Source organism: Leptonychotes weddellii, chromosome 2 (assembly GCF_054177405.1).
Source record: "Leptonychotes weddellii isolate Sample4059 chromosome 2, ASM5417740v2, whole genome shotgun sequence".
Taxonomy (NCBI): domain Eukaryota; kingdom Metazoa; phylum Chordata; class Mammalia; order Carnivora; family Phocidae; genus Leptonychotes; species Leptonychotes weddellii.
The window spans coordinates 4,420,849-4,428,993 of NC_138370.1; the positions used below are offsets into that span (position 1 = coordinate 4,420,849).

At 51.1% G+C, this 8,145-nt stretch overlaps 1 pseudogene; it reads left to right on the top strand.

Annotated features, from left to right (window-relative positions):
* The first annotated feature begins 7,459 nt into the window (after nucleotides 1–7,459).
* Nucleotides 7,460–7,866, top strand: LOC102743962 (small ribosomal subunit protein eS26 pseudogene; annotated as a pseudogene).
* The last annotated feature ends 279 nt before the right edge of the window (nucleotides 7,867–8,145 follow it).

The following is an 8,145-nucleotide window of genomic DNA, read 5'->3' on the forward strand; positions in this document are numbered from 1 at the left end:
ATTGGCTCACGCGATCGTGGAAATGGAGAAATCCCACCATCTGCCGTCTGCAAGCTGGAAGCACAGAAACGCAGTGGTGTAACTTAGTCTGAGTCCAAAGGCCTGAGAATCTTGGTCTGTCTGAAAGCCCGGGAACCGAGAATGCCCATGGCCAAGGGTAGGAGAAGATCGATGTCTCAGCTAAAGCAGAGAGTGCGAATTCACTCTCCCTGTACCTTTTCGTTCTCTTTGGGCCCTCAGTGGATTGGCTGCTACCCACCCACACTGTTGAGGGGCACCTTCTTTACTCAGTCTCTTGATTCATGCTCATTCCTTCTGGAAACACCCCCACGGACACGCCCAGGAATAATGTCTTACCAACTACCTGGGCATACCTTAGCTTGGCCAGTGATACACAAAATTAAGCATAACAAGTGGTATTGAAAATATTGAAAGAAGTTTTTGTCCATAGTTTTCTCTTACTAGCAAGCACTAACTCAACAGAGTTTGGGGGGGGGGGCTTTTTTAGATTTTATTTATTTATTTGACAGAGAGAGACAGCGAGAGAGGGAACACAAGCAGGGGGAGTGGGAGAGGGAGAAGCAGGCTTCCCACTGAGCAGGGAGACCGATGCGGGGCTCGATCCCAGGACCCTAGGATCATGACCTGAGCCGAAGGCAGATGCTTAACGACTGAGCCACCCAGGTACCCCACCAGAGATGGTTTCATCCAGGGAGCGCTATTGCTTGGATTACTCACCACATGAGATGTACCTAATCCCCTGCCACCTCAGGATACCGACCCCCAACCATTTAATAAAGGGGGGATGGGCTTCTTATTGCCAGAAAAACTGTCCCCAAAGTGTGTACATCCTTTATATTTTCAAAGGAACTGGTATATCCTCACTAACTTCTTCTCAAGGTACTCCGGAATGCTCTTCTATGTAAAAATACTAATTACAATGCAAATGAGTAACTATAACATTCTGACCATCAAATACCCCCAAAATGAGGGCCCCTCAAAAACCCACACAGAGAAGCTGTTTGATTTTTGCTTCCTGAATCTTCTTTAAACGATCTCTGCTAAGGAGTCGGTACAGAATATCACTTCAATAGCACTGCACCAGACTACCAGACTTTTGAAAAATTAAAAACAAAACAAAAAAAAAACACTAATTCCTTCCTACATAAGCTTTCATCTTTGTGGTGCAAGCTTCGACTTCTTCAATTACCAGGAAAAAAAGTAGATTTTGTAGTCAGGTAATAACCCAGAGGTATATTTTTCTCCTCTGAAACTAATAAGGGCACTTACCCCCTTGAGCAACAGTGAGGCGAAGAGAACCATCATTGCAGGGAATTCTTTAGACCATTTCTGTTCTAATTTAAGCACAGATGGTTCCTAAGTATTTTGAAGTGACTAATAGTCCCATGTAGGAACTTTTCAGTATTCTTTTATAACCTGCCCTGCCAGCAGAGAGTATCTCGGCCTCCATATGCTCCTCCCCAGCCCCCTGCCCTCTGCACGCACTCCCTCCGGCCCTTCTCCAGGATAAGGACCACTGGCTGCATGCCGCGTTCATATGGCTCAGAGTCCGGGCTCAGCCTCCAGAAGAAAGAGGCCCACCAATACTGGGGCTCAGTGAATGGTGCAGGGCAAGTGTGTGGCTCAGCCATCCTGGGGCATGGGCTTCATCCTTCGTGGGGAGCTGCACTAAAACCTGCTCACTCCTGGTCCCCGAGCCCAGGCCTCCACTGGGCTGGCGACCAAGGATAAGCAAGCTCATGAATAAGAAGACCTATTATGTAATGGGCTCCAACGATGGCCCCCTGTATACCTCCTTACAAAATAAGGATTTAAGAATCCCAAGTCAGAGGACAGTGGAACTGGCATCTTCTGCGCATCCAGGGAAAGGGACTGAAAAGCAGGTAATACCTGCTTACTGGGGCCCATATCACCCTGCTGGCTCCCAAGCCTCCTGTCTCTGGGCTGTGTGAGGATAAGCCCCATGCACACTACATTCACGGGCTGCCCCGTTTTTCTCCCTCAGCATCACTGCTTGGCTGACTTGGCTCTTGCTGGCATTTTAACCAGCCAGAGGGTCAAGGGCTTCTTTGCTCTCACTGAAGCCATCCAGCTGTGCCGTGGGTGGAAGCCAGCACCCGAGCCCCAAAACCAGCTTCCTGGACTCAGGAACAAAGAAAGAGAATAGGGGCCGGATTTTGCCCCCTTGAAAGGACGCGACCAGGAATTTGCCCCCGTCACTTGTGCATGTCAGCCCGCTGTCAGAACGTGGACTGGGCGGCCCCCACCGTTGTGTCTCAGATGGGGTCTTTCCCGCCGTAGCACTGGAAGTCCCAAGACACCCCTCAGACCAGGGCCACCCTGGATGATGCTCCACCATAAGGAGGATTCTGTGACTAGAGAGACAAGGGGAGAACAGACACCGGGATCCAGCCACAACCCCTGCCCCGTGTCCCCTAACTTCCGATCTGCATCTTGTTTCCTCCTGTTCTTGTTTCCTCTTGTTAAAACTAATCCTATTTGCTATAACAACAGGTGGCTCTTCCTTTCTCTCTCGTGGTCTCATATTGCCATGCTTTCCCAGAACAGGAGAGCCCTAGGGGTGCCGATGCAGGTGTGCCTCCTCTAAGTACACCTTACTGGACATGGTAGGACACAGTCGGACAGACAGACAGCATTACATGTGTGCACATACCCACACAGCACAAAGGGCATATCTCACAATATGCAGAGCACGTAGCTCGGGTTTGGGGTTAACAAGTGATTTCTAACCTTTCCTTGTGCTTTCTCATGTGTTCAATTTTCTACAGTGACTCTTGATTACTTTCATAATATGGAACAGCTATCATCTTCGAAACATTTGCTAAATTAAACAGTGGTTCATCGTAGGGGGAAAGTTGCCTTAATCTCCGCTTCTAAGTCAATAGTGGAAACCCCTAGAACTCTGACCGGGAATCTTTCCATTCACCCCAGATATTTTATCAGCATTTCTGGGCTCATGTCATCTCACAGCTTAATTGTTACTAGTCTTGGTTTACAGGGAGAAATCTGAGGTTTTGTAAGTTTAGCCAACTAACGCCACGCGCCACCAAACTAGCGAAGGAACAGCTGCTTCTCCAAAGTCTGAGCCATCATCTCAAACATCCGTTGGTGCTTAAAGTGGACCAAGATCTGCTCCGTGAAGGTAACGTGTTTTTATTCATTGAAGGCTCATGACGGGTCCCTGAGTCAGGCACCACTAGGACCCCTGAGACACAGGCTACCCAGACGGGGTGAGTAACCTGCCCAGAGCCACATAACTGGTTAGGAGCACCTGACGTCTACACTAGTAACTTCTAACCCAGCCACAGTTAACGGAGGGCGTTCCTTCTGAAGTGGACATGGGATTAGGACATTATTACTAAAAAGAAATACTACAATCAAGGAAAGCTTTCATCTTCTTCCATATCACAGGTAAGTTGCAAATCTGAATAGAACAAAAAGCCAGAGAGTCAAAGGGCAGACAATGCACAGGAGAGCCCTTCCACCGTTGCCAATGTCATTCAAGAGACCGACGTCCCGTTAGGACCACAGCCATCTGCAAGGGCAGGTGGTCTCCCCCTCCTGCCATCAACTAACTTTCAAAATGACTGTTTGTGTTTTGAATTCATAGATCTTCACCTAGCAAACCACTGTATGCCCCGATGGTCCAGATGGTCTACAGTTTTCTTGAAAATCTAACCTATTCCAAATATGAGTCTACAAGTTTCTTTTCTCCTGTGTTAGGTGGAGGATGGAAAATCAGTAGGAACTTTCTGAAGCTTCAATGCATTTTGCATTTAATGTTTTCAAATGTAAATTTCATGCATATTCCTAATAGTGCCAATAGAAGTTTCCCACTAGAAACACTATGCATTTCATCAATGGAAAAATTAATGCCAAAGATTTGCTTTTTGAGAAGCTCGAGAGCTGAAAACGGCCTTGGGGGTCACTAAGGGTCCAGGAGCTCCCAACTTCCAAGAGATCACAGCCTGGGATGCCTCATGCTCTGCATGCTGCACAAGTTCACACCTCCAAACTTCGAGCAAACAGAGAAAATCTTTTTTCGGCAATTAAGAATAAATAATGTTTCAGCAGTGTCTGTCAGAAAGAAGCTAGAAAGGAACAGGTTCTGCTGCTTGGGTCAGGGAGGAAACACTTGTGGCAGGTTGGGGGAGAGCAGAGAGTAACTGCAAGGTCAGGCCAACGAAAAAGGCAAATAAATCTCACAGAGCACCTGGACAGCCCAGCCTGGAGGGACGTAGAATCACCACGTCAGGGGCGCCTGGGGGGGCTCTCAGTTAAGCATCCGACTCTTGGTTTCGGCTCAGGTCATGATCCCAGGGTGGTGAGGTCGAGCCCCGTGTTGGGCTCCCTACTCAGCAAGGAGTCTGCTTGAGATTCTCTCCCTCTGTCCCTCCCCACCCCGGCTCTCTCTCTCACAAAATATTTTTTTTAAATGTCACATCAGGGACAGCACACAGCTGGACCCAAAGTGCAACCATGTGGTCGCCGTTCAAAGTGCCTCAGGGATTCTAAAACTCGCTTTTAGTTTTAGACTCATGTTTACCTTTTCACGGCTTCAAGCATCCTGCATAATATCCTAATATTTGAAAGTGTGCTAACCCCCAAGAGGATGAGCATGGCTGATGTAACCCAGAAATTCCCTTTCCCAGATAAGGCAACTGGAGCTTTCTGACAGGTTGTCTTGTGTCACCTCTCTAGTAGGGGAAAATCTGATGGGTATTTTATTCAAAGCTCTTTCTCTCCACTTTATAACCTGTAAGAGCCCCGGGCAGTGCAGACACCAAGTAGGCCCCAACCACAGAGCAAGAAAGTGAGTGATGCTCGTGTCTTAGTCAGCTCAGGGTGCTGTAACAAAGTACCACAGACTGGGGTGCGGGGTGGGGGTGCTTATCAACCACTCCGGGAGGCTGGATGTGTCAGGTCGGGGTGCCAGTATTGTGGGGCTCTGGTGAAGACCGTCTTCCGGGCCTTCATCTGTATCCTCACATGCTGGAAGGGGCCAGAGAGCCCTCTGGGGGCTCTTTTATAGGGGTGCTAACTCCATCCTTGTGACCTAACTGCTTCCCAGTGTCCCACCTCCTAACACCATCATTTTGAGGATTAGGACCTCAACATATGAATTTGGAGGACACAAACATTCAGTCTGTACCAAGTTATGCCGAAAGAAGGCTGTGCCTACAGATTCATTCCCAGAACTAAATTGCTGGCTCCCCCTCCTTAATCCCTAACGGGGTCCTCCTGCCCACTCACTCCTTTCCTGCTGGGTGAATGTGTGACATTTGCCGGGACACCACCTGCCCTCAGCTCTCAGGCCATACTCCGTGACCCATTGTGCTCCGAAGATCCTGGTACGTGGTGCTCACAGCTGAACCCTGGCCTTGGCCTACCCCCCCAGAACTTGGCAGCCAGCATCTTCCCCAGAGTGGCAGCCTTTACTAGCCAAGGCTGCGATTCATAGCCAAGCTCTGCGACTGCCCCGACCCCCGACCCCCATCGGGTAACCTCCACGCTCCCGATGGCGGCTTCTCTTCCGCCCTCTGCTGGGATAACTGCCTCCTTGCCCCAGCTTCAACCTCAGGGCCCGCAGAAATCCCTGATCGTTTGATTTAATATCCTATATTTATCTAGCCATTGGCTCAAGAACGGGTCATTCTCTGGCAGCTCTGGGGCGTGGTACCCGCCACAGGGGATACGGAATAAACAAAGGAAAGCACAAACAAATGACCAAAACCAGGCCGTGACTTCAAAGAGCCTGCAACCTGGAGAGAAGGGGCGGAGCAAGCGCCCGAAGGGAGGTGTGGAGGTGTCCCCTGGGAGTTGGGGAGCGGGGAGCCGACGGGGCCAGGCCAGCAGCCACGGGAGGGTGGATGGCCGCCAGACGACGGGGGAATCCCACGCAGAGTGAGCCACAGGAGCCCAGCACAGAGGGCGAGCCGCCTGCTGGGTTCCAGGCCCTCCCAGCAGCTTCCTGGCACCTCGCCCAGGGTAAGACAGAGGACTTCGAGGTGGCTGTGCTCTGGGCTGGCTGCAGGACATCTGACTGCGGTGTTCTCTGCCTTCTCGCCACCATCCCTCCTTATGTGCTGCAGGGGTTCTGAAACATGCCTGCAAATCCCGGGACACGCCTCCCATCCAGAAGGTGCTATCAGATGGTGCGGGGGCTGAGGTCATCTGAAGCCTTCTTCCCTCACATAGTCCAAGCCTGGGGTGGAAGGGGAAGAGGAAGGGGGAGAGGAAGGAAGAGGGGAGGGAAGTGGAGGGGGACAGAGCTGAGCCCCCAGGACTCCCGGCTCTCAGCAGATCCAGTGCCAAGCCATGCGAATCTTCCCAGGAGTGCTGATCTCCCTCTATGTGCTGTCTCAATACCACAGAAACCTTATGTTGGGGGGGCCACCAGAGTCCTCATCAGGCAGACAAGAACACCGAGGGGCAGAGAATTTAAATACTTTACCCATGCTTCCTCAGGTGGTGGAATTGGCTAACTCCAAAGCCTTAGAAACTCCATTATCCAAGTAATGGGTCTGCATTGGTCCAGGACCATCCCCCACCCTCTCTCCCCACTACACACCCTATTTTGGCTTTGAACCACTGTTCGATTTCTCCCAGTCTGGTCCCCACTCCGCTCGGCACCTTGTGCTGGTCACTGTCAGAGAAAGGCACTAGGTAGGCGAAGGTGGGGGGGACGAGGATGCCACCTCCAGGCCCCACTGACAGTGAGCAAAGAGGAGAGGGGGTGGGCAGGACCTGGGTGAGACCGCTGTTATTTCCCCTGCTCACCCGCTGTAAGGAGACTGGCTGGGAGCCAGGAAGGAAAGCCGGACACCACCCTACAGCAGCTCCTTGCTCCTTCCCACCACCCCTTACACCCCCACCCCAGCCCTCTTACTGGAGACCTGCCTCCCCAATCATCCTGTGATGCTCCTTCCATCCCCCAGGCCCTGGGCTGCAGACCAACAACCTTCTCCACCACCCCATACCTGCAGGAACCCCATTCTGGGCAGATCCAGGGTAAAACGCAGGAGCCAACTGAGCTGTACCTGAAAGTCCTACTTCTCCCCTATGAGGAGGACACAGTAGGCTGAGATGTCCCCATCTCAGGGGCACAGGGGGCTGCTTCTAGGTCATGGGGCACTGCAGTGGTGCAGGGAAATGCGCTGACAGACACTCCTAACTTTGACCAAGTCCCAGCTCTAGAACTGCCCAATATGTGTTTTTTATGGAAGCAGTCACTGTGAGGGGCTCACACTTGCCAGGGAACCGAACAGGTAGGTGACCAACTATTTCAGTGTAAGGGTGACCAAGGAAGAATAATAAAGCACTCCAGAAGGCAAAGGCGGGGCTAGTAAATTCTGCTGTGGTTAATGGAGTGGAGGGTCACCAAGTCGACCAGGCCTAAGCTCAAAGAGGAAGGATGGGGGCTCTCTCGGGTCTCGCTACCAAGATGACCAAGAAAAGAAGGAATAATGGTCGTGCCAAAAAGGGCCGCGGCCACGTGCAGCCTATTCGCTGCACCAACTGCGCCCGTTGTGTGCCCAAGGATAAGGCCATTAAGAAGTTCGTTATTCGGAACATAGTAGAGGCCGCCGCCGTCAGGGACATTTCCGAAGCGAGTGTCTTCGACGCCTATGTGCTTCCCAAGCTGTATGTGAAACTACATTATTGTGTGAGTTGTGCCATTCACAGCAAGGTAGTCAGGAATCGCTCTCATGAAGCACGGAAGGACCGAACACCCCCACCCCGATTTAGACCTGCGGGTGCTGCCCCACGACCTCCACCAAAGCCCATGTAAGGAGCTAAGTCCTTAAGGACTGAAGAAAAGCTGTTCTCCAGAAAAAAAATAAATGGCGATTACACATCATAAAAAAAAAAAAAGAGGAAGGATGGGGAAGCGTCTGCAGGCTGGAGGAACAGAGTAAGCAAAGCCCAGAGGCATGCAGGAGCCAAGCCTTCAGGGAAAGAGAAAGTGGCCTCATGTCTGCAGCAGAAGTGGGCATGGAAGACAGAGTGAATGCATCCATGAAAAGCAAGCTTTGAATGTCTTATTTAGGATTCTGGACTTTACCTAAGTCTGATGGCAGTCGAGAGCCATCAGGAGATTTT